Genomic DNA, 11,755 nt, shown 5'->3' with positions numbered 1-11,755 from the left:
ATTTCGACAGCATCTCCCCTGTACGGGTGACAATCTGAGGCAAATCTACATACAAAATATACATCAGCCACAAGCGGCTGGAATATACACACAACCACGAAGTTTATATCATCATCCCACTCGGCTGGAACAAAATAAACAACCACGCAGTTGTATATATATTTAACAGCCTACACGGCTGTACTAAAACCAAAACACAGCAGAAAAAGACAACACATACAACCCAAAACAAAAATTGCTAGCCGGCTAGGCTTACACAATAAACAAAGCAACATATCCAGAAACAAAACCGGAACACAGAACCAAAAAAAAACTCACATATCATATACCATGATAAAACAGCAAAAAAAACAAAGACATGTCTTCTGATGTGATGCGGAGACCAGCAAACAGGATGCTCCAAGCGACACCATAAATAACCTGGTACCTGAAAAAGATAGTGTTCACGGGGGTGAGTTCAACAACTCAGCGAATACCAATAGACATGCCTAGTAAGATATATCTAACAGCAATAAACATGGAATACAACTTCCGAATAATATATAGGAAATATACAAAACTGAATAGTAACCAAGGAAGCTATACTCACTAGGAACTCCTATCCTGAACTAAAGGGGTCATCAAACCGATACGTAGTATGTCTCCTGTATGCATGTCAAACAAATGCATCCACCAAAATGCAGCATATAAGAGCAGCAAACACAAGAAAATAAATGCAATCAATGCATGTGATGACCGTGCACTCTAACATCACTGCCCCTGATGAGTGACCGAGTGGACGGAATGCTGTCGGAGTACTCCTGTCCTCTGACCCCAAATCATAAATGGGGGAGCTCAATGCTCTCATCTCCCAGACACGATGACGGGAGGTATCTCTGCTTCCACCGAGTCACCGACCAACGGCCAAACAAAGTCCACCGAACCACCGCTACACTAAATGCCACGAGCCAAACAGAGCGGAATCGTCTGGCTACCATCTTGTCACCCGACCAACAGAGCTAAACGAACAAAGACACGCTCGATAAACCACTAATCCATGAGTGGTGGTGTGTGCGATCATGTAACTGGCGATGGGCTCAACCAATGGAGCCGACAATCGCAAAGATGCAATCATGATGCATGACACTAAGCATAGCAAAACCGATCAACATAACCATATCCATATATATATATAATGTACAGTAAAATCGATGGTCACATACCAAGATCTAGAGTACACAGTCGATAGAATATCAAAACCTATGTCCCGAACATAATAAGTATGGAATATCCCGATCATAGAAAAATCCATATATACATAATATGGGTACCACAGTATCAGTAGGTCAAATCCATGGATCTAGGGTATACAGGTCCTCTATGGTATAACAACCTAGATCCTAAACATATCCCCCTTCCATAGCATATGTACCAACAATATGCACAGATCAAAGCCATAAGGTCTAGGTACACGAATCATATATGATATACCAATAGAAATACACAATCCAGGCATGGCATAAAAACCTAAGTATCAGATAATTTGGATACACATGCCAGAAACAAAAATCCAGAGTCTAATCCTAACCTCAGTAAAGTATGGTATGTCACTCTAGAAACTAAGATACTCATGGCAATAAGATACTCATGGCAACAAATCACGAGATATAAGCACGGATACATCACAGGCGACAAACCTAACATGCTATGGATATCAAACAGTGACATACCAAAGGCAAACATGTTCATTGCTTGTAGCTATAAAATACTATGCATATCCAAATGACAATATCATAAAAGATAAGTCAAGAGGTACCCACCTCCAATGTAGATCGTGTTGTATGTCCTCTAATCAGTGCTCTTGTCTCAAATCAAAACCCTGAAATAAATATACAATCAACACTTAGGTTTATCGTAGATCGGATAATGCAAGCCGAAACCTCAATAAATCCAATCTTATGACCTCACCCTTTTCTTCCAAAACTCATCCAACACCTGATAATCATTTTCTGTTAACATAATCCACCTTAACAATTCCTCAAATAAATGATTACTAATTAATCTAAATCTGTAACCAAACTCTAGTTAAATCCACAACTGGAAATGAAATTAAATCTCCAATCTCAACAGATTAATAAATTCAAAAATCAATTAAAGATTATCAACTAGATGTCTAATCGGATTCAGTTCCTTACCCAAACAAACATTCAACTTCCTTCTTCCCAACCTTACTAGTTGATCCACATTACACAACCCTGCAGAAAAGAACCTTACTGTTGGAATTAAACGAATCAAGAACAAGACCAAGCAATGGAGTTTACGGATCAAACATCAACCCAACTCACCTTGCCGTTACCTTACTTAAACCCCTTACTCGGAAGAGGAGATGGAGCCTAGGTCACAAGAGGGGTCGGTGGCACTTGGCAGAAACGAAGAGAACGACTACCAGCACTAGTGCAGAGAGGAACAGCACCATCTCTCCAATTCAGAGGCACGAGGAGGAAGGAGGAAAAGGAGGGAGTCGCGATCGGCCGGCTAGGGCTCACAGACAGCGGCGCTCAGCCTCATCTTGTAACCGTAATCTCGGCTCGGGCAGAGAGAAGAGCGGCTGTGAAGACGGCTAGGGCACCGGCGCTAGGCAGAGGGACGAGCTCGGTCGGCAGTGGCTCGGGGAATCCGGTGGCCGGCGCTCGAAGAAGAGAAGGGAGGTCGGCCGATCGAAAGAAGTCGGTGTCGGCGCACAAGGGTTTCGGCCGGCCGTTGTCGCTAGGGCTGTAACGACCCGACCCTCTTGGCCCATTTGGCGACCTCTCATGTCGTCGACCGTCGGCCCTTATGTCGTCGGTCCATTTGGCGACCTCTCATGTCGTCGGTCGACGACATGAGAGGTCGCCAAATGGGCCAACGACATAAGGGCCGACGGTCGACGACATGAGAGGTCGCCAAATGGGGCGCCAAATGGGCCAAGAGGACTGGGTCGTTACAATAAAAAGGCACCTTTTATTGTAACGACCCGGCCCTCTTGGCCCATTTGACGACCATTGGCGACCCTCGGGTATCGTCCCGATGTCGTCACCATTTAGCGACCTCTCATCCGACCGACCCTTTGGTCGGATTAGGACTTTCCATCTGGATTTTGCCTCCCCGGATTGAACTCTAAACCTCCATTATATTAGAGTTTATGAATCTCGCAACCATGAGATGATCTCATTTTACGTGATTCATAATACTTAAGCCCGGAGGTTTAGAGTTCGAATCCTGGGAATCCACCGCCATGGGTGGAAAGTCCTAGTGAGTAACTCGTCGGTCGAAGACATGAGAGGTCGCCAAATGGACCGACGACATAAGGGCCGACGACATAAGAGGTCGCCAAATGGCCGCCAAATGGGCCAAGAGGGTCGGTCGTTATAATAAAAAGGCGCCTTTTATTGTAACGACCCGACCCTCTTGGCCCATTTGACGACCCATTTGGCGACCCTCGGTCGTCGATAACCGTCGGGTCCGGCCATGCGACCCTTGTCGATCGTTACTCACTAGACTTTCCAAATGATTTTTCCTCGGGATTCGAACTCTAAACCTCCTTAAGTATTAGAGTTTATGAATCTGGCAACCAAGTGAGATCATCTCACTTGGTTACCAGGATACTTAAGCCCGGAGGTTTAGAGTTCGAATCCCGAGGAGGCAAATCCAGGATGGAAAGTCCTAGTGAGTAACGGCGCGACGACATGAGAGGTCGCCAAATGGGCCGACGACATAAGGGTCTCCGCAAGGGCGCCACAAGGGTCTCCCAAGAGGCCAAAGGGCCGGTCGTTACAATAAAAGGCGCAGCGATTTACTCGTCACGCGCCTCCTCCCGAGTTGAATGATCTCGCAACCAAGTGAGATCATGTTACTGTGATTCATAATACTTAAGCCCTGAGGTTTAGAGTTCAACTCGGGGAGGCAAAAATCCACTGGCCAGGGGTGGAAAGTCCTAGTGAGTAACGGCACGGCCAAGGGTCGTCGGTCGACGACATAGAGGTCGTCAAATGGGCCGACGACATAAGGGCCGCCAGTGGGCCGCCGCAAGGGCCGCACAAGAGGCCAAAGGGCCAGGTCGTTACAAGGGCAGTGGAAAGGAAACTTTGCCCGGCGACCAGCGCTAAGGCTCACCACAGAGGAAGCAGCCGGCGGTTTGTGCGCGAGGAGAGAAGAAACGCCGTCTGTGCGGAGAAGGAAATCGCCGAGTGACACTTAAACGGGGCAGCCTAAACAGGCTTTCCCCGGGCCCCGTTTTCATCCCCGTTAACTTGTTCGTACAAGTTATGAAAAATTCCCGAAAAATTTCCAAAAATTCCAGAAAATTCCCTTATTAATATTTCTCTATTTTTCTGGTATTTTACATTCTCCCCCACTAATAAAAATTTGGTCCCCAAATTTTGTTATCTACCATCAGCAAGTACTAACAACAGGTAAAGCGTATATATGCTGAACGACAAACTAAATCACATACCTCAAGTGAAAAGGTGGGGATATCGAGCTCGGATCGTATCCTCAAGCTCCCAAGTAGCCTCCTCGTCTGAATGATGCTGCCATCTGACTTTAACCAGCCGGATAGTCTTGTTCCGCAACTGACGCTTCTTCCGGTCCAAAATCCGTACCGGAATCTCATCATATGAAAAGTCGGCTGAACTTGAACTGGAATATTAGCTAACACATGCGTCGGGTCGGGCACATATCTCCGCAACATAGATACGTGGAATACATCGTGGATGCCTGACGGGGACGGAGGTAGTGCCAGTCGGTAAGCTACTGCTCCGATCCTCTTTAAGATCTCGAAAGGCCAATATACCGCGGAGCTAGCTTACTTCTGAGGCCAAATCTCTTCATCCCTTTCATGGGTGAAACTCGCAGAAATACATGGTCTCCTACAGAGAACTCTAGTGGTATGTGTCTCCGATCAGCATAACTATTCTGGCAGTCCTGCGCCTCTGACATCCTCCGTCTAATAGTACGGATCAACTCTGCATCCTGCTGAGCTCTATGAGGTCCCAACAACTGGGCCTCTCCAACCTCATCCCAGAGGACGGGTGTCCTACAAGGTCTACCATACAACGCCTCAAACGGTGCCATCTGGATAGCCGAATGAAAGCTGTTGTTGTAAGCAAACTCTACCAACGACAGATGGTCCTCCCAACTGCCTCCGAAATCCATAACACATGATCTCAGCAAGTCCTCAAGAGTCTGAATAGTCCGCTCTGACTGTCCATCTGTCCGTGGATGGAAAGCTGTACTGAATCGGAGTTGTGTGCCCAAGGCCTGCTGCAGACTCTGCCAGAAACGAGACGTGATCCGGGGTTCTCTATTCGAAATGATAGTCAAAGGAACACCATGTAATCTGATGATCTCCCGACAATACAGATCTGCCAATCGATCCAGGGAATCAGTCCTCCGGATCGCTAAGAAGTGCGCTGATTTGGTTAATCGATCGACGATAACCCAAATCGCGTCATGCCTCGTCGTGTCCTCGACAATCCTACCACAAAGTCCATGGTAATGTGTTCCCATCTCCACTCAGGAACAAGAATCTGCTGAAACAATCCGGCAGGTATTTAGTGCTCAACCTTCACCTGCTAACAAACAAGACATCTAGCTACAAATTCCGGGATGTCTTCCTTCATATCGTTCCACCAACAGGAACGTCGCAAATCTTGATACATACGGGTCCCGCCTGGATGGATCGCAAATCGAGAGCGATAAGCCTCCTGAAGTAGCTCCTGTAAGACCGGATGAGACTGAGGTACGCATAATCTGCCTCGGAAGTATACAACACCCTCCTCATCTCGTGTGAACTCGGTCTGCTGCCCGGAAGCTGTCTGGCTACTAATGAACTGCAAGTACTGATCACCAGCCTATACCTCTCGGATCCTCGTCCTGATCGATGACTGAACAACCATGGTAACGAGAATACCTTTCTCTGTCCATTCTTACTCCTCAAGGCCTAACCCGGAGAAACCTTGAATCAACTCTGTGACCACAACTCGGTGGCAAGCTAGAGTCCCTCCGGACTTCCTGCTAAGTGCAACGGCAACAACATCAGCTCTCCTCGGTGATAGCTAATGGTACAATCATAATCCTTTAGGAACTCCATCCATCTCCTCTGTCGGAGATTAAGTTCCTACTGAGTGAACAGACATTTGAGATTCTTATGGTCAGTGAGAATCTTAATTGTAACACCGCACCAATAATGCTGCCAAATCTTCAAGTCAAACATACTGGCGTTTAGTCACAAGTCATGTACTGGGTAGTTCTCCTCATACTCCCTCAACTACTGAGAAGTAGGAGACTACCCTGCCGTGCTGCATCAAAACAGTGCTCAACCCTGTAGAGATGCGTCGGTATAGAGCACGAATCCGTCCTCTTCAGAAGGTAAAACCAAAAATCGGAGCCGACACTAGTCTCCGCTTCAGCTCCTGGAAGCTGGTCTTGAAATCCTCAGTCCAAGTAAACTTCACGCCCTTTCTGGTCAGACGTGTCAGTGGCATAACAATCCGAGAGAAACCCTCAACGTATCTCCAGAAATATCGAGTCAAACCAAAAGAAGTTGCGAGCCTCTTCTATAGACTCCGTCTACTCCCAACGATAACAACCTCTATCTCCTATGGAAACCACGATACACTCCTACTGGTGACCGTGTGTCTCAAACATCTCACAGAAGACAACCAAAAATACACATTACTGATCTTCACATATAGACATTTCCGACGAAACATCTCTAGACTATGCGAAGATGGTGTACGTGACTCACCTCGGATCCGAAATAGATCACAACATCGTCAACAAAGACAATGGAAACCGATCCAAACATCCTCAAAATACCAAAATCATCATGATAACATCTAGGGCACCGCAAACCCTAATGGTAAAACGAAGACACATAATGTTTGTATCACAGATATTCCTAACCATAAGATCCCTGTCAATAAGTCTAAAATATAATCACCAACAATACAAATCACCAAAAATAGATCCTCTAGTGTGAGAGCAACGCTCCATCACACGAAATACCACATATGTGGGAGCAATGCTCTACCACAAGAAATCCTCCATATGTGGGAGCAACACTCCACCACAAATAATCCGGAATATGAATCTACAAAAAAATATGGGAGCAATGCTCCGCTACAAGAAACCCGAAATATGTGGAAGCAACGCTCCACCACAACAAACAATAATATGTGGGAGCTACGCTCCACCACAAACGATCCATAACATGTGTGGGAGCAACGCTCCACCACAACCAATACATAATTGCCCAAGGCACCTAACTATCCAGCTAGAGACTGCACGAGATCTCTCTACCACAGATCACTGTGGGTAACCTAGGGTATAACCACCCAGTAAGCAAATCAAATCCATAGTCAACTCTATCATCCTCCTAGTGGGTCGGTCACCCACTAATGGGAGAATTAGTTGACAGGGTAAAACAATCAATATCATAATGTAGACATTTAACATAGGTAGAATCATCATGATGCTACCAACCATACATCTGACACACGTGCACACACAACATATGTATGATCGACATAATCCTCCAATTAGTACACACCAAAAATACTCACATTATAGGTATAAATCACCGTGATACCTCCAACAATGTATATCGAACCCCTGTGCATATAACATCGTAGGTAAAATCAACAATACCCCTCAAACAACACTCACATGATAAATATACACATATGCCAAGAGTATAATCAACATATACTTCCAATAAGGCATACTAAAACCCAGGTGCATTCACAAATCACACATAATCAACAAGATACCTCACAAACACATATGTACATATCACAACACCGATGTAGTCGACAAGATACTTCCAACATGACACTCACACCCATGTGCACATACCACGACACAAATTTAAATCGATAAGATACCTCCAATATGTCATTAAAAATGTCCAAGCCGAATTTCGAACCCGAGACTAAATTGTCAATCAGGCACATACAGCTAACTAAATAGCTATAATCCACAAGGAACCTACAATAACCATATCTAGATGGGAATACCCACACTATCTACAAATGAACTATCCATCATAGAACTCCTTCAACTCATAACAATCATATGTACACTTCATAGTTATGCATAATCAGCATATTTAATCCAATCTACCACACAAACCTTATACCACCTTCTAAGTTATCCAATTAGGTACATACAATCTAAAATTAAAGTACTCATGGAATAGGATACATCGATCCTCTATCGACTGACCAAATCGTCAATAGTATTTGACTAATTCAATCCTTTCCCACGTCAGTATAAGCTAGGTACTCGATGTGCTCAAGATATCCAACTAAGCACGAATAACCCAAGATTCAAACATCTAAAAGTAAAGTAGGTCAATTCCCAACTGATCGGATCAACAAAACTAATCAGTCATCTACTAACTAATCAAAAATAAATAAAGCCTCTACAAGCATCTAAGGTAAATCGATCACGACTACCCAAGTCGACAAACGTCAATCTATCTTCTACTGACCGATCTAACAAGAGTAAATCTATTATCTACGGATGAAATTAACTAAGATAACATGGTATACTACTGGATAGATCAACATAAAGATATAGATACTATCCACTACACAGCTAATAATAGCAGAGGCGGGTATGTGCCTCCATCTGCTAACCAACTAGTAATAACAGAAACTAAAAACTACTGGTGTAAGATATGAAAAATCACTAGAAACCATAATCCCTCAATCACTATTAAGGTCGATCATCGTCAGTGACTAACCCCTCACATGTAATATGGCTACAACATCAGACAGATACCAGATACAAAGTGTCATAACTATCACAGTCAATAATGCATACTCTAACTAAATAGTAGGATAACAGTATACCAACATACCTCCTATAGCTTGGAGATGTCCTGCTGCTGCCAGGTCCCAAAACCCGAAAAGTCACATCGAGAAGACCAAAACACAAAATCTGAAACACCGAGAAAATAAGACTCGTAAGCCGATCTCTGATACCAAATAAATTGGTATCAGATAAATCTCGAAAACCCAGAACACATAGCAAGTATCGTATACCTGCTCAGATACCACTAAATTGTCACGCCCCGAGGGAGTCTCTGTCCGAAGAAATTTCGACAGCATCTCCCCTGTATGGGTGACAATCTGAGGCAAATCTACATACAAAATATACATCAGCCACAAGCGGCTGGAATATACACACAACCACGTAGTTTATATCATCAGCCCACTCGGCTGGAACAAAATAAACAACCACGCAGTTGTATATATATTTAACAGCCTACACGGTTGTACTAAAACCAAAACACAGCAGAAAAAGACAACACATACAACCCAAAACAAAAACTGCTAGCCGGCTAGGCTTACACAATAAACAAAGCAACATCTCCAGAAACAAAACCGGAACACAGAACCAAAAAAAAACTCACATATCATATACCATGATAAAACAGCAAAAAAAATGACATGTCTTCTGATGTGACGCGGGGACCAGCAAACAGGATGCTCCAAGCGACACCATAAATAACCTAGTACCTGAAAAAGATAGTATCCACGGGGGTGAGTTCAACAACTCAGCGAATACCAATAGACATGTCTAGTAAGATATATCTAACAGCAATAAACATGGAATACAACTTCCGAATAATATATAGGAAATATACAAAACTGAATAGTAACCAAGGAAGTTGTACTCACCAGGAACTCCTATCCTGAACTAAAGGGGTCATCAAACCGATACGCAGTATGTCTCCTGTATGCATGTCAAACAAATGCATCCACCAAAATGCAGCATATAAGAGCAGCAAACACAAGCAAATAAATGCAATCAATGCATGTGATGACCGTGCACTCTAACATCACTGCCCCTGATGAGTGACCGAGTGGACGGAATGCTGTCAGAGTACTCCTGTCCTCTGACCCCAAATCATAAATGGGGGAGCTCAATGCTCTCATCTCTCGGTACACGATGACAGGGAAGTATCTCTGCCGGCTTCCACGCTGAGTCACCTGACCAACGGAGCCAAACAAAGTCCACCGTCTGCCGGCTACCACGCTGCTACACTAAATACCAGCGGAGCCAAACAGAGCGGAACTGTCTGCCGGCTACCATGCTGAGTCACCTGACCAACGGAGCCAAACAGCAGAACCGCCACACACCTGCCTAATAAACCACTAATCCATGAGTGGTGGTGTGTGCAGTACATGTAACTGGCGATAGGCTCAACCAGTGGAGCCGACAATCGCACAGCATGCAATCATGATGCATGACACTAAGCATAGCAAAACTGATCAACATAACCATATCCATATATATAAAATGAGTACTGTAAAATCGATGGTCACATACCAAGATCTAGAGTACACAGGTCAGATAGAATATCAAAAACCTATGTCCTGAACATAATAAGTATGGAATATCCTGATCAGCGTAGAAAAATCCATATATACATAATATGGGTACCACAGTATCAGTAGGTCAAATCCACGGATCTTGGGTATACAGGTCCTCTATGGTATAACAACCTAGATCCTAAACATATCCCCCTTCCATAGCATATGTACCAACAATATGCACAGATCAAAGCCACAAGGTCTAGGTACACGAATCATATATGATATACCAATAGAAATACACAATCCAGGCATGGCATAAAAACCTAAGTATCAGATAATTTGGATACACATGCCAGAAACAAAAATCCAGAGCCTAATCCTAACCTCAGTAAAGCATAGTATGTCACTCTAGAAACTAAGATACTCATGGCAATAAGATACTCATGGCAACAAATCACGAGATATAAGCACGGATACATCACAGGCGACAAACCTAACATGCTATGGATATCAAACAGTGACATACCAAAGGCAAACATGTTCATTGCTTGTAGCTATAAAATACTATGCATATCCAAATGACAATATCATAAAAGATAAGTCAAGAGGTACCCACCTCCAATGTAGATCGTGTTGTATGTCCTCTAATCAGTGCTCTTGTCTCAAATCAAAACCCTGAAATAAATATACAATCAACACTTAGGTTTATGGTAGATCGGATAATGCAAGCCGAAACCTCAATAAATCCAATCTTATGACCTCACCCTTTTCTTCCAAAACTCATCCAACACCTGATAATCATTTTCTGTTAACATAATCCACCTTAACAATTCCTCAAATAAATGATTACTAATTAATCTAAATCTGTAACCAAACTCTAGTTAAATCCACAACTGGAAATGAAATCAAATCTCCAATCTCAACAGATTAATAAATTCAAAAATCAATTAAAGATTATCAACTAGATGTCTAATCGGATTTAGTTCCTTACCCAAACAAACATCCAACTTCCTTCTTCCCAACCTTGCTAGTTGATCCACATCACACAACCCTGCAGAAAAGAACCTTACTGTTGGAATTAAACGAATCAAGAACAAGACCAAGCAATGGAGTTTACGGATCAAACATCAACCCAACTCACCTTGCCGTTACCTTACTTAAACCCCTTACTCGGAAGAGGAGATGGAGCCTAGGTCACAAGAGGGGTCGGTGGCACTTGGCAGAAGCAAAGAGAACGACTACCGGCACTAGTGCAGAGAGGAACATCACCATCGCTCCAATTCAGAGGCACGAGGAGGAAGGAGGAAAAGGAGGGAGTCGCGGTCAGCTGGCTAGGGCTCACAGACAGCGGCGCTCAGCCTCATCTTGTCACCGTAATCTCAGCTCGGGCAGAGAGAAGAGCGGCTGTG

The 11,755-nt window shown here is 44.0% G+C and overlaps 1 long non-coding RNA gene across 2 annotated transcripts; it reads right to left on the bottom strand.

Annotated features, from left to right (window-relative positions):
* Positions 1-380: 380 nt before the first annotated feature.
* On the bottom strand, positions 381-11,512 carry LOC122032936. Of its 2 annotated transcripts, XR_006126252.1 has the most exons (5): positions 11,488-11,512; positions 11,338-11,397; positions 11,106-11,137; positions 10,963-11,021; positions 381-427 (listed from the first exon to the last, which is right to left on the bottom strand). It is a non-coding gene; the product is annotated as an uncharacterized LOC122032936 (long non-coding RNA). The 2 variants fall into 2 exon arrangements; XR_006126253.1 differs by lacking the exon at positions 11,106-11,137.
* Between the last annotated feature and the right edge of the window lie 243 nt (positions 11,513-11,755).

The sequence above is a fragment of the Zingiber officinale genome, chromosome 11A, assembly GCF_018446385.1.
Source record: "Zingiber officinale cultivar Zhangliang chromosome 11A, Zo_v1.1, whole genome shotgun sequence".
NCBI classification, from domain to species: Eukaryota; Viridiplantae; Streptophyta; class Magnoliopsida; order Zingiberales; family Zingiberaceae; genus Zingiber; species Zingiber officinale.
The sequence above is the reverse complement of the archived record's forward strand: the minus strand, read 5'-3'. Positions and strand labels throughout refer to the sequence as shown.